We start from the raw sequence: 15279 nt of genomic DNA, 5'->3' as shown, positions 1-15279 counted from the left end.
AAGTAAGCCCTGAGCACTCCTGAGTGTGATTCCAAAAACAAAACAAATGAGAAAGAAAAAGGCAATCTTTGGGATGGTGTCCTGATAGTGATTAAAATTAATTGAAAAGTATACTTTAATATATAAACATCTTAAATATATATATATATATATATATATATATATATATACATCTTAATACATGTAAATTATCTCTCAGTGAAGTTTAGTTTTACAAATTCATTTTCTTTGGGCTAGAGAGTAGTGCAGATTTATTTATTAGTGGTGTTTAGACTTCAGTTGAAATTGCAGAAGTAGATGAGATTATTGTGTAAAACAAGTATGAGTGGAATAGAACTCCTCTTAGAACCATAAAGACTTCATCCCAGGTTCCACCCTTTGACCTGTGCAAATACCAAGATCTCTAGCTATAGAGGCAGGATTTTTTCATCCACAATGGAGAGGAAAGTTTCTGGACATCACCAAAGAACCAAAGCGGGGAGAGTAAAAGAACATGTATAGAGCCTGCAGTTATTCCCATGACAGTATACTTCAAGGGTGGAGAAACCCTGTATCTCTTAGACCAAGGGATCTATCTAATTTCCCCAATATTTACTATGCCTATGCAAGGAAGAAAAAATAAAAATAAAAGAAAATTAACTTTTTTTTTCCTTTGGCTTTGTTATTGTTGTTGTTGTTGCTTTTTTTTTCCCCCGTGGGTTTTCTTTTTTCTATTCTTTTCTTTTCTTTTCTTTTTTGTGCTTTGTTTTTATTTCAGGGCCATGGTTATTGTGTAGTTGGTGTCTTTATTGCTGTGATGCTTTTTGAGTTTTTTGTTTGATTTTTTTAAAAAAAAATTAGTATTGTTATGTTTTTCTTCCTCTTTCCTTTTCTTCTCTTAAATTGATATTTATAGCCTATAAAAGGACTCCTCACATTTTTTGCTTGTTTGATTTTTGCCCCATTTTTAAAATTATTTTCTTTCCTTCAAACAGAACCACGTAATTTGAACCATTTTGTTCCGTCTCACAAACTGAGGGGGAAATAATGGAGGATATCAAGACCAGAGAGTCATATGAACATTAAGTAGAAATAAAAATATGATCAGACTTAAACCCCAAATTCAAAGCCAATGACAACACAATTGACACCCAATCTACAACATGCTAGACACAGAGGGGACCCACTTATACTAGCAACCCAGTGGGTAAAGGAGGGGGATATAGTATGCATGCTGGGAACAGGGGTGGAGGGAGAACCAACTGGTGGTGTCAGTGTCACTATAGACCTAAAAAATTACTGTGAAAGATTTGTAATCCACTTTGGTTAAAATAAAAATTAAAACAAAACAAAACACAAGTATGAGGATGAGAAGAGACAATGAAAAATTTCAGGAGACCAGAGAACAGTGACATGAATCTAAAGGAATTTTGTGGGAGCCCTGCAGAGATATCAGATAAGAGATTATTGGTTTTGTAATTTGGAAGCTGGTGTCTCTCAGGAACCTCAGACGTCTTAACACATGACAGATGCTGGGTTTGAGAGCTCTGGCAGGGGAGAATAATTCTTTGAAAGAACTCGGAATGGACTAGAACTGGAAAGGGAACTGTTTGGGGAATTCTGTAGAGTTCAAATTTGGGGGGAAGAAGGATGGTTCAAACTGCTCAAGGGGATTAGAGTCCACTGCCAACCGTTCACAACCAACTGAGTCCAGAAATTCAATGCTGGGTTCCAAGGATGCTGAAATGCTTATGTCTTACAGTACCAGGAACCATCAGTGCTTGGGCTTCTGGGGCTATACCTGACTATTCTTAAGGGTATCATGTGGTGTTGAGGTTAAAACTCAGATTCTGGTGCATGTAAAGCATGCCCCTGACTAGTGAATTCTTTTTCCAGCCCCTGGGTGTCACAAGTCTTAAACACTTCAAGATCCCTTTTCGTTTTATAGGAGATGGAGGGCTTCAGTAGTAGAGATCAGAATTGAGACACTAGGAATTGAGAGCAGCAAGTCACAGGAGAGTGAAATGTGACATAAGATTCATGTATCTGCGGCCAGAGAGATAGCACAGCGGTGTTTGCCTTGCAAGCAGCCGACCGAGGACCCAGTGGTTGGTTCGAATCCTGGCATCCTATATGGTCCACCGTGCCTGCCAAGAGCTATTTCTGAGCAGATAGCCAGGAGTAACCCATGAGCGCTGCCGGGTGTGGGCCCCCCCCAAAAAAAGGATTCATGTATATTTTCCCTGAACACAGAGGTACAGAGTTGTAAATTTGGGTGCAGACATGGCTGTGTCTGTGTGAGGGTGAGTGAAGAGAAAAGTGGCTTTTAAATGTCAGGCTAAAGCTTTGAAGTACCAAGTACCTTTTAGGAAATGTGAAGGGAGTGGTCAGCGAAGTACAGGACAGCTGACAGGGCATTCCATGTTGAAGGGAGGACAGACATAACCAAGCACAGCTCTCAGAGGGACGCTGGATACAGTGAGTGATTGTTCAGCCTCTCCTCACAGTTCTGTGTGCTGTGACTGGAAATTTCCCATTCCTGCAGCTTTAAAAAGAGTGTGAGATTCATGTTCCAAGTTTAACAAAGAAACCAAGAGGACAGAAGGCAGTAAACTGCCAAGATGGCCATGAGAGAGCTCTGCTGTGCTGTATCCAACAGGCCCCGCATCCTGAAGGATGTGCAGGACTACCCGGAAAACTGCTAAAGTTACGAAGGTCTCACCTGAGAAACATTTTAAGTTCTATCAGAGAGTTCCTTTTGTGGGCTCAGGATCACAGCAAAGGTAAAGCCCTCTGCCAGAGGGAACTACTGACAACTGGAGTTCTTGTGTGAGGACTGAGTGCAAGTTGACTGTGGTAACTATGTAGGACAACTAAAAAAAAAATGGTCTCCCTATATGTCAGTACAGATTCTAAAGAAGAGTTTCCCAAGGTGCTGAAATGTCTGTATATGACCAACCAAATCAATAATTCACCCATAGCCCAGATGTAAGCCTGACACAAGCCTTTGCTTAGCTCTGCTCTATTTTTTTTTAAGTGCTTGTTTTAATTGTTCATCTTTGCTTTATCAGAACACACCGAGAATGAACAGTGAAGTACAGGCACCAATAGCAACCTAGCTCTGCTGGCCCTTCACCAGGTCTTTGTGTATGGACTTAGGGAGAGCAGGTCTCCAAGGGTTTGGGCAGAGGTGTATCAGAATCGCAATTTAAACCCTGCTCCAATCCCACTGATGATTGGAACAGAGTAGTAAACTTTTCACCAAATTAAAAGAGGAACAAAACAAGTAGGATGTGTTCTGTTTGAAGACCAGCAAATAAGGTTTAGGGTCTGATAAAAAAAAAACCTCAGATATCTGTTTAATCAATGTTTGAAATGAAATTTTTTGACTTTTTTTAATTGGTGGATTAGTGTTATATTTATCAGTATAATATTTTATTCATTCAAAAGTGAACGTATAACATATATTGTTCTCAATTCAGTTCTTATTTTATATTTCCTCTTTTAGAGATGAGATGCAAGCTGCTTATCTTTACATTCATGTCTCATTGTAAAGCTTGGACTTATGATGTGTGAAATAAAAAAAATGTGTTTTCCTCCCCAATAGGAACATGATAGAGAACTCCTTTGGCATATACAGAACCAGTGCTTTGATACTGTTTCCTCAGTCATTGCATCTTTTCTACCGAGTAAAGAATGTATATCCCAGGCTAGAAAAACTGTACAATGTGTAGTAGGGCATTCGCCTTGCATGGGCCAATCCAAGTTAGATCCCAGTTTTCTCATATCGTCCCTCCAGCACTGCCAGGAGTAATTCCTGAGTGTAGAGCCAGGAATACACCTGAACATGTGTTCCAAAACCGAGGGAGGAGGGAAGGAGAGGAAGCATATTTATACAGATTATATGGACTTCTTCCTGAGTTTTGAGGCTAACTTTGATAAACTTGTCTCTTTTATCTACTTTTCTTGGTAAGTTGGAACATTTCCAATTACTGATACAAAAAATTTAGGTGATGTTCATTTTCTTAAGAATATTAAAGCCTTGGGGCTGGAGTGATAACACAGTGGGTAAAGGTGTTTGCCTTGCATACAGCCGACCTATATTCTTTCCCTGGCATCCCCTATGATCCCTCAAGCCTGCAAGGATTGATTTCTGAATGCAAAGCCAGGAGTAACCCCTGAGCACTTGCTGGGTGTGGCCCAAAATCTAACCCCTCCCCCCCAAAAAAAGAATATTTAAGTTCAGAGGCTTTGAAAACTTCTCTACTAGTCAAAAAACTGATTTGAAATTACTTGGAGTTTATGCAGTTGGTCTCAACAGTCTCATTGAAACAGCTGTATTGTTTTAGCTCCAGCATCTAAAAATAGCACTGGAGAAGCATCAGCTCTATTCAAGGGTATGAACCTGCGCTCTTAGCTGTTTGGACTGACTGACCACAGACTGGCTTCCAGTCTCTCCTGCCAAGTGATTTTTTTTAGTAGAAAACATGAAGCTTGTTACCTGGAGTCTGATCCTGTTATGTTCCCAACAGCACAAGAGACAGGCTGCCCTTGTCAGTTAATGTCTCATTTGCCAGCACTTAGGCAGTTTTATCATTGTGTTGGTACCTCTCTGAGGTCTGTTTTTCGTATGTGTGTGATGGTGGGTGGTCTGGACCATACTGGGAAGTGCTCATGGCTCAGTCCTGGCTCTCAGTAGTTTTTGCTCCTAGTGTTGCATAGACAGCCATATGTTGTATCTGGAGTGCAGAATGGCCCCTTAGTTGCTGTAGTACAGGGGTCCCGGTGAACAGAATTTTATACCCTCACTCAAAATGGCAAAATGCAATATGTGTTTAATATACTGTTAAAATTTTATGCTTTTGTGTGAGTTTTGTCTGTTTTGGCAGGTCACTGCGTGGTGTGGCTCTCTGACTCTCACAGTTTAAAATTTTGGCTCTTTGTGTCGAACTTGTTCGCCACCCCTGCTATAGTATTTTCTCTGGCCCCTTCTCTGAGATCTTTAGTATCTGGGCTGGAAGACTGCATCTATCTAAATGCACTTAACATGATGCTGCCACTGACATGTAAAACGGTGGCTCACACTTGGATGACCCACGTGTGACCCATGTGTCCCACCAGTGGCTTTCACTTTGATGTCACACTGCACAGACTACCACCAAACAAGTGTAGTACCATACTTACCTGGCAAGGGAGATACCATGATCATGAAGGTGCTTTCCCCAGGGCGAGGCTCACCCATTGCACTCTGGTTGTGCTGACCCCTGCGATTTCCCCAATTGTGGGAAACTCGACTGCATAATTTGTGGTAGTGGGGGATTGCGTTTGCGCTCTCCCCTGAGGGGGGGAAACAAGTGTAGTACCTTGTTAAATTGGTTTGGCAAATAGAAAAGGCTGCCATATAGTTCAGAATTAATTTATGATCTCAGAAATTTTATTATTGAAAGTATTTAATTTCATTAAGTATAGGATATTTAGTAATTTTTGTGTATAAGTAATTACTTGTTTCCATGTCATTTTAAAAACATTTCAAATGATACTGGCTGATTTTGCAAAGGTCAGCCCAGTTCTGTTTTTACCCTTGTAACTTTTTTATGGCAACATTTCTGCCTTAAAAAAGAAAAAAAAAAGATTTCATATATCATTCTTGCAGATTCAATGTATGCTAAGAAACTGAGTGACATATTTTAGATATTCTACAGTAGTCATTTTTCGATATGGAGATTGTTGATTAGGAGCTGAGTACAGAACCAGGAATAAGCTATGAGCACTGCTGGGTATGGCCCACTGCCCCTCCAATAAATAAATGATTTTAAAATGAAAATACCTAAAAATCATACAAAATGGTAGTGACTATATTTTTATATATTATTTAATACTCATTATTACAATAATGAGTTACAATAATGTAACTTAAATATATTATGCATTTAATACACACATGTGTGTATATGTGTATACACATATATACACACACCCAGAGTGTTAGTACAGTCGGCTTGCCTTATACACGTCTGACTTGGGTTTGATCCCTGTCACCCCATGTGGTCCTCCAGTCCACTAGGAGTAATCTGTGAGTGGTGAGCCAGGAGTAAGTTTTTAGCATCACCAGTCCTGGTCTAAAACCAAAAACTAAATAATGTGATTAACTTAGTTAATAATAATCAGCAACAAAAGTAGCAACTTTATTTTTTGGTTCGTTTATTTCGGTTTTTTTTTGGGGGGGGGGGTACACCTGGCAGAGCTCTGGAGTTATTCTTGGCTCTGTGCTCAGAAATCACTCCTGGCTCCAGAGGCCATATGGGAGGGATGTCAGGGATCAAACTGCGTTCATCCTAAGGCAAACTCCCTACCACTGTGCTACTGTTCCAGCCCCCAAAGTAGCAAATTTTAATAACTTTCAATTATTTTAATTTAAAGTAGCAAATTTTTAACAAGTTTTGATTATTGTTCCAAAATTTCTTATTATATTATAGTTTGGCACCATCCAATAAAGCATACCATTCATTTATTAACGAAACTACTAGATGGTAAGAAACAAGTTGCAGGGCCCGGAGAGATAGCACAGCGGCGTTTGCCTTGCAAGCAGCCGATCCAGGACCAAAGGTGGTTGGTTCAAATCCCGGTGTCCCACATGGTCCCCCGTGCCTGCCAGGAGCTATTTCTGAGCAGACAGCCAGGAGTAACCCCTGAGCACACCGGGTGTGGCCCAAAAACCAAAAAAAGAAAAAAAGAAAAAGAAGAAACAAGTTGCAGTATCAATATCAGTATGTTAAACCATAATTAAAAACAAGTGTGTGTAAGCAAGTAAGTACAGTGGGGAAGGCACTTACTTGTCTTGCAGCCTGAGCACAGAGCCAGGTGGAATCCTGAGCACAAACAGTTGTGACCTTGGGACCTGAATGATAGCACAGCTGGTATGTTATTCGCCTTGCACGAAGCCAACCTGGGTTTAATCACTGGCATCCCATATGGTCCCCGAGCCTGCCAGGAATAACCCCTGAGCTTCTCTGGGTGTGGCTCAAAACCAAAACCAAAAACAATGTCTCAATTCCCTACCTATAAAAAAAAGTGCCCTGGAAAAAGTTAGCTGCAAAGGCACTGTATGTTAGGGGCCAGGAAGTGTTTTCCAACTGTATATTTTTTATTGCCTGACTTATTATTTGAAAAGCTGTGGACCCTCCCCTTGTTGGCTCTGCATGAATCTGAGGTCATAGAGAGTTGACAGCCGTATTCTAATTTAGGTCTGTGGAGCTGGGACCAAGTCTAACCTCAAAATAGCAGCAGATGCCCCGCTGGCTAAAAATGGTGACTTTATAACTTTGAATTTAAGAAGTGAAACTGTCTACATTATTTTTTATTTGTTAGCCAACAGCCAGTCTGCAAACTGATTTCTCCTTTTTTCTCCAGTCCAAATGAGTGAAAGAAAAGGTCAAAGAATGTAAGGAGCAGCAGGAGGTTGTGGGATCCAGATGAGGCCATGCTGAGATGCCCTTGCCAAGTTGTGGAAGGGGCACAGGCCCTGCACACACAGGGTTGGCTCTGAGTTTTATCTATCATTACCTCAGCTTTTTCCTATATGCTTTCCATTTGACCCAGATTTAATATTGTCCCATTTGAGTTAAATGATAGTCACATCTATTTTGTTGTAGTTGGTTTGAAGCATATTTCACAGGCGCATATTAAAATGATATAAAGATATAGTATAAAGATTTCAAACACAATTATGAATACTCTCAAAAATTCTGTCTTAGGACCAGAGCAATAGTGTAGTGGATAAGGCATATGCCTTGTGTCACTGACTGACCCACATTCTTTTCCCCAGCACCACAAATTCTTTTTTTGGGGGGGGTGGGGTGGGGGTCACACCTGGCAGCACTCAGAGGTTACTCCTGGCTCTACACTCAAAAATCGCTCCTGGCAGGCTCGGGGAACCATATGGGATGCCGGGGTTCTATCCACCATCCTTCTGCATGCAAGGCAAATGCCCTATCTATGTACTTTCTCTTTGGCCCCAGCACCACAAATTCTTGAACCTGCCAAGAGTGATCCCTGAGATCAGAGCCTGGAGTAAACCCTGAGTATAGCTGGGTGTGGCAAGTTTTTTCTAATGCTTAGAATAGGTGAAAAAACAGTAATTTTGTGTTACTATGGAGGAAGTGCCATCCAGGGCCTTGTAATCTGATTAAGGGCATGCATAGAAAGTTAAATGACTAATAATCTTTCTAGTAACTCTTCCTCATTATAATCATGTTCAAGCAATGTTCTTTGTTTTGTTTTGTTTTGGGCTACACTGGTGATGCTCAGGGGTTACTCCTGGCTATACGCTTAGAAATCGTTCCTGGCTTGGGAGACCATAAGGAATGCCGGGGAATTGAACCGTGGTCTATCCTAGGTCAGCTGAGTGCAAGACAAACATCCTACCACTGCACCATTGCTCCAGCCCCTCAAGCAGTGTTTTTAAATGTGAAAAAAAGAATCGAGAATCTGCATATTTATGTGAATGAACGGTATAGAACTTAATGGCAGACAACAGCTTGGGGAATTCATAGTCTTGATACCAATTTTACAAATAAGCTTTAAAGGATCTTTTTTTTTTTTAATTTTTTTTTTATTTTGAATTATGAGAACAAAAGATGCAAAGAAAGAGGACAAGGTAAAGTTACAGTGGAAGGACAATCAGCCATAACATAATTCTCAGAGGAAGTCCCCTTGCTGATATCTTAACTTTGAACTTTCAGCCAAAGAACGTTAAGATAAATAAAACAATCCATGTACAATTACTTTGTCCCTCAAGTCCCCAGATTGTAGCACATTATATTTCTTAACAGCACACAAGGCAATCTAAAGCCATAAAACTTACGTAACTCCTTACACATTAGAGGCATAGTATTTTTTACATTTCCATGTACATGCATATTAGCTTAAGTTAACCTCAAATTTTAAGTGGGTGCATTTAACCTCAAATTTTAAGTGGGTGCATTTTAATTTAAAGGATCTTTTAAGTCTTAAGACAAGAAGCACTTTGTCAGCACTTTACCATTGAGTATTGTACTCAATAGTGGCTCTATGGTTGCTCTCTGCTAGATGAAGAAAGGGCTCTGTAGTCCTAGCTTACTAAGGACTTTTCTAATAATGAAGTAATTTTTCATAATGAATGGATTAATTTCTGTTCATGTGACTTTGTTATAACTTTAGAGATTTTTATTATACAAATGCTGATACTTAAGTATTGCCTGTAAGAAAATATTGTCTAATGTAAAACAAATATTCCCATTTTAGGATAAAACACAGTTTTATACTTTTGCAGCCTTTTTAGATGTCCTCTTAAGCTTTCCTTAATTTTTCTCTCCTCTTACTAAATTGTATATTTGTAGGACTTATCTATTTCATGTTAATTTTTAAATGTATTAGCATTGGGCCTTAAGCAATAGTACAATGGCTAGGATCCTTGCTTTACACACAGCTAACCAGGATTCAATCCATTATGGTCCTAGAGCCAGGAGTGAGTGAGCCAGGAGCTTTGCTGGGTATGGCCCCAAACCAAACAAAAGAATATTAGTGTATAATTCTGTTTTATTGTTGTTGTTTGGGCGCCACACCCAGCAATGCTGAGGGATTACTCCTGGCTCTGCACTTAGGAATAATTCCTGGTGGTGCTTGGGAGACCACCTGGGATGCTGGGGATTGAATTTGGATCAGTTACATACAAGGCAAGTTCCATACCTGCTGCTCTCTTTCTGGACCAGCACAGAATTCTTTATACTATTAATTTTTAAACATATACCTATAATTTATATATCAATAAAAAGTAAGGCAAACATTTGATCAGTTTATCATTTATTAGTTTCATGGAGTTTCAATTTAGTTTCCTTTCATTTATATGTGTATAAGTTTCACCACTTCCACAATTAAAGAAATAGATCTCTCATGTGAGCTTTAAAAGTACATAGTATGAGAACAACAAATAGCCAAAGTCATTGGTGCTGGACATCAGATTGTCTATAGAACTAAGCTTACCGGGCAGATGGATTGGGAAGAGCCTTTTGGGACACTGGTGCGGTGAAGTGGGTACTATGATGATGGGTGAGTGCTGGGATTATGATGCTTGAAAAGCATAATTAATAGAATTCTAAGTCCCAGTACGACAATAAAAATGGTAAAGAAAATATCTGACTTATTTAAAATATACATTTAAAAATTGTCAATGTGTGGTTTTATAATCTTACTGAAAGTTAAAATAAAAATGTAAAATCAGTTTAAAAAATGTAAAATTAAGATGCAGAGTTTAGAGAAAAGTATGAAACTGGAGTCAAAACACTTGGATTCTTATTTTACACCTGCTAGTGCTCAAGGCTTACTCCTGGCTCGGCACTCAGCGATCACTCCTGGTGGAACTCCGGGGACCATATCTGGTGCCACTGATCAAACCTTGGGGCCAGTCACATGCCAGGCGAGTGCCCTACTTGCTGTAATAGTATTTCTGCCAACACTTGGGTACTTGTTTTTTTCTGAACTTTTCTGTTACTGATGAAATCTAAATTCTTTCATCCTTTCTTAGCTTATGTAACTTTCTCCTCTGAGGATTAAAAATATTTATTGAAAATTTGCACTTGATTTTTTTTCCAAAAATATGAAATGCCTCACAAATTTATGTGTCATCTTTGTACAGGGGCCATGCTAATCTTCCTTGTATTGTTCCAATTTTAGTATAGGTGCTGCTGAAGTGAACATTGATAGATTTTAGAGTGTCTACAGAAGGTAAACCCAGGTTTGATTGTTGGGGTTTTCTTGGGTCACACCTGGCGACGCTCAGGGGTCACTCCTAGCTCTTCGCTCAGAAATTGCTTCTGGCAACCATGGGACCATGTGGGATATGGGGATTCGAACCGCTGTTCGTCCTGGATCAGCTGCGTGCAAGGCAAATGCCCTACTGCTGCGCTATATCTACAGCCCCCAAAACCCAGTTTGCTATTTTAGAAAATATCTTAATTTCTTCTCTGCTCTTTTGGGTTATCAAATTTTGTGTTAACTGGTTTTCTCTCAAAACTGATTGTATTACTTCTAGTAATTATTGTTGCTATTGAAAAGGCTGCTATTCTAGTTAGTGTTCCCTTTAAATTTTTTCATTTTGTTTCAAGTATTTCTCTTTGCCCTTTTTATAATTTTTCAGCCTCACTGTTATCTTGGTGAATCCTGCAGGTTTCTTAAAAATCCCATTAGCTTCTTTTTGCCCCATCTTTTTTTTTTTGGGGGGGGGGCACACCTGTTTGATGCTCAGGGGTTACTCCTGGCTAAGCGCTCAGAAATTGCCCCTGGCTTGGGGGGACCATATGGGACACTGGGGGATCGAACCTCGGTCCTTCCTTGGCTAGCTCTTGCAAAGCAGACACCTTACCTCTAGTGCCACCTCGCCGGCCTAGCTTCTTTTAATACTGAGTTTCCATGTCAAGAACATGTCTTTAGTTCCGGCAGATTGAGCCTCTGGACCTACTATTGGATCTACTACTAGAAGTCTGTCTCTTGTGCTACCAGTTCTGCTGCTTTTTTCCTTTTTGGTTTTTGGTCCACTCCTGGTGACACTTGGGTTACTCTTGGCTCTGGGCTCAAAAATTACTCCTAGCAGGCTTGAGGGACAAATTGGAATGCCCAGGCCATATGGGATTGAACCCGGATCAGCCACATGTAAAGCAGAATCCCTACTCACTGTGCTATTTGCTCTGGCCTCACTTTGGACTTTTTTTTTTTTTTTTTTAAACCTCTCTTCCTCTGTGCTCTGAGTGAACTTCAACTCACTTACAGTTATTTTCCCCTTTGATTTTTGGGCTACATCTGGCAGTGCTGGAAACTTTACTCCTGGCTCTGTACTCAGAGATCACTCCTGGTGGGGCTCTGGGAACCATATGGAATGCTAGAGATTGAACTTAGTCTGCCCCATGCAAGGCTTGCACCTTGCCTCTATGCTATCTCTCTGGCCCCATCACTTAGAGTTTAACCTGTGGGATATCCTATATTTTGTTTACCAGATTTTTAATAGGTTTTTGTTTTCAAAAGCCCTTTTTTTATTCCTTATCTTGCAGATAAGGAACCACTCTGAGCACTGTAAACAATGCCTTGTTTCTCCTTGGTTCGTGGCCAGCATAGCTATGAGGACAATGTTGCCCATAGCTTCCTCTTGTCTCTATAGTGTCCCTCTCTTCTTCTCTAGCCTGGGCCAGAGGCCATAGAACTCCAAAATTAAGATCTGAGAGCCAAGGGCCTTTTTTCCTTTTCCACAAAAGGAATTATAGGTTGTGGAGCTGTGAGGTGCAGCCAGAAAGGAGAGTACAGGACACATGGTCAGGAGTCCCTCCATACAGGAGTGCTAGAGATGTTTATGTTTTACAAATAGTGTTTAATGAAGAAATGTCAACATGGCTGTTAACATTAAAAAAAAGAAGTAACAAGAAAGCAGCCATCTGGTGTATCTGTTTAAAATTGGAGGTAGTCTAGAAAAATGTGCAAAAAAGGCAGGAGACAAAATTAAAATTCCTCTCTACTTATGTTAGTAAATAAACGTGGTATCCAATCAGTCAGGTTTAATTTTAAAATTAAACCTAAACATTAAAACTTACAAATAACATTAAACTAATGGCAGAAATTCTGAGAAACTATACGGTTGAAATATAAGGTGGGTTCCAGCCAGAGCTATGGAGTTGGGCTCCAACTCCAACTCCTGGTACCCAAAATTTGGCAGTTGTTGTTTGCATAGGCCCAACAAAATATGGGGGAAATGGAAAGAAAAAAAAAGTGTTGGCCTAATACAAGGAGACCTTGTCTCTAAAGTTTTCTGGCATAAGACTAACTCTGGGTTCCAGGTGTTTTTATTCTTAAAAACAAACAAAATAACCAACTCAAGCTGTGAACTGTCCACGAAAGCCCATATGTTGACATTCTGTGGCCTCCCGATAGACTATAGGTTGATAGTCTTTTACTGATAAGCCAACAGTAAAATGGAAAGTCCTGGTCATTAATGTTAAAAATGTAATACATGGGGGCTGGAGAGATAACATGGAGGTAGAGCTTTTGCCTTGCATGCAAAAGGATGGTGGTTCAAATCTTGGCATCTCATATGGTCCTCTTAGCCTGCTAGGAGGGATTTCTGAGCGTAGAGCAAGGAGTAACCCCTGAGCACTGCCAGGTATGACCCAAAATTAAAACAGAAAATGTAATACATGGGGCCAGAGCGGTGGCACAAGCAGTAGGGCATTTGCTTTGCATGCATTGACCTTGGACAGACCTTGGTTTGATCCCCCAGCGTCCCATATGGTCCCCCAAGTTAGGGGAGGTTTCTGAATGCATAGCTAGGAGTAACTTTTCAGCATCACTGGGTGTGGCCCAAAAAGCAAAAAAAAAAAAAAAAAAAAAAAAAAGACAGGTGCCAGACAATAGCACAATGGTAGGGTGTTTGCCTTGCACGCGGCCATTCAACACCTTCCCGCCCCCCCCCCAGCATTCGATATGATCCCCTGAGCCAGGAACGATTTCTGAGTGCATAACCAAGAGTAACCCAAAAAGCAAAAAAAAAAAAAAAAAGTAATACAGAGTAATTATTCTCAAGTTTATTGGTGTATACTAACTAGCCTTTAACTGGCATCTGACATGTCTTTTATTTTTAGCCAATATCAGGAATCTATCACTTGGTATCTTTAATGGCATTAATGAATTTGGCTAATGAATTGGGCCTCAGTTAGTTAAATATAACAGAGTTCGGAGTTACTGCTTCAGTGTGTGGCTTATCCAGCATAGCGGTAGGGCTTTTGCCTTCTATGAAGCTGATCTAGGATGGACCGTGGTTTGATCCTCCAGCATCCCATATGGTCCCCCGAGCCAGGAGCGATTTCTGAGTGCATAGTCAGGAGTAACCCTTGAGCATCACTGGGTGTGGCCCCAAAAGCAAAAAAATATACTTATATATTTATTATGGATGATATAATATGTTATATACTATATATCATAATATAAGAAGTATATTATATACCTATAATATATACCTTTTATTTTCTTTTAAAATACCCTGTTTTTAATATTTTACAGTATATAATATAATTTTTATTTGCTCTTTTATTATTATTTTTATTATAATAATATATTTAAGCACCATGATAACATGTTTGTAGTTGGGTTTCAGTTACAAAAAAGAAAACTCCCCTTCACCAGTGCAACCTTCCCACCACCAATGTCCTCCATTTCCCTCCTCCTCCACCCCCTAGGGGCCTTATATTTGAGACAGACATTCTATTTTTCTCATTCACTACCATTGTCATGATAGCTGTTAGTGTAGTTCTTTCTTTCTTTTTTTGTTTTTTTTTGGGGGGTCACACCCAGATGCTGTCTCTAAGCTCAGAAATCATTCCTGGCAGGCTTGGAGGACTATATGGGATGTCGGGATTCAAACCACTGTCCTTCTGCATGCAAGGAAAGTGCCTTACCTCCATGCTGTCTCTCTGGCCACTAGAGTAGTTATTTATCTAACTTCACTCATCACTCTTTGTGGTAAGCTTCATATCTGGACCGATCTTCCAGCCTTCAGGTCTATTGTCTCTGGGTATTATTACAATACTGTCTTATTTTTCTTAAATCCCACAGATGAGTCAGACTATTCTGTGTCTATCTCTCTCCCTCTGACTTATTTCACTCAGCATAATAGTTTCCCTGTTCATCCATGTATAAGAAAATTTCATGACTTCATTTTTCCTGATGGCTGCATAGTATTCTAATATGTATATGTACCACAGATTTTAGCCACACATCTTTTGTCAGGCATCTTGGTTGTTTTCAAATTCTGGCTATTGTAAATAGCTCTTCAATGAATATAGGTGTGCAAAGGGCATTTTTGTATTGTGTTTTTGTGTTGTGTTCTTGTGTTCCTAGAATATATCCCTAGGAGTGGTGTAGCTGAATCATATGGGAGCTCAATTTTTTTTTTTAAGGAATTCTCCATATTATTTTCCATAAAAGCAGGACTAGACAGCATTCCTAACAGCAGTGAATGAAAGTTCCTTTCTCCCCACATCCCCGCCAACACTGATTGTTCTTGTTCTTTGTGACGTGTGCCAGTCTCTGTGGCATGAGATGGTATCCCATTGTTGTTTTGATTTGTATTTCCCTGATTAGTGATGTGGAACATTTTTTTCAAGTGCCTTTTGGCCATTTGTATTTCTTCCTTGAGGAAGTGTCTGTTCATTTCTTCTGCCCCCTTTTTTTAAATGGGGTTAGATATTTTTTCTTGTTCAGTTCTGTCATTATCTTGTATATATT

General features: G+C 39.8%; 1 protein-coding gene and 2 non-coding genes across 4 annotated transcripts in view; 2 read left to right on the top strand and 1 right to left on the bottom strand.

The window, feature by feature from the left end:
• Positions 1–15279, top strand: part of TULP4 (TUB like protein 4) — a 186105-nt gene that overhangs the window by 65548 nt on the left and 105278 nt on the right. The window lies entirely within an intron of this gene.
• LOC125996702 (U1 spliceosomal RNA) lies at positions 5156–5319 on the top strand. The gene has a single exon (XR_007491384.1). It is a non-coding gene; the product is annotated as a U1 spliceosomal RNA (small nuclear RNA).
• Positions 10607–10711, bottom strand: LOC125996744 (U6 spliceosomal RNA). Its single transcript, XR_007491425.1, has one exon. It is a non-coding gene; the product is annotated as a U6 spliceosomal RNA (small nuclear RNA).

Source organism: Suncus etruscus, chromosome 18, assembly GCF_024139225.1.
Source record: "Suncus etruscus isolate mSunEtr1 chromosome 18, mSunEtr1.pri.cur, whole genome shotgun sequence".
Classification (NCBI taxonomy): domain Eukaryota; kingdom Metazoa; phylum Chordata; class Mammalia; order Eulipotyphla; family Soricidae; genus Suncus; species Suncus etruscus.
Note: the sequence above shows the minus strand (reverse complement) of the source record. Positions and strands in the feature narration are given on the sequence as shown.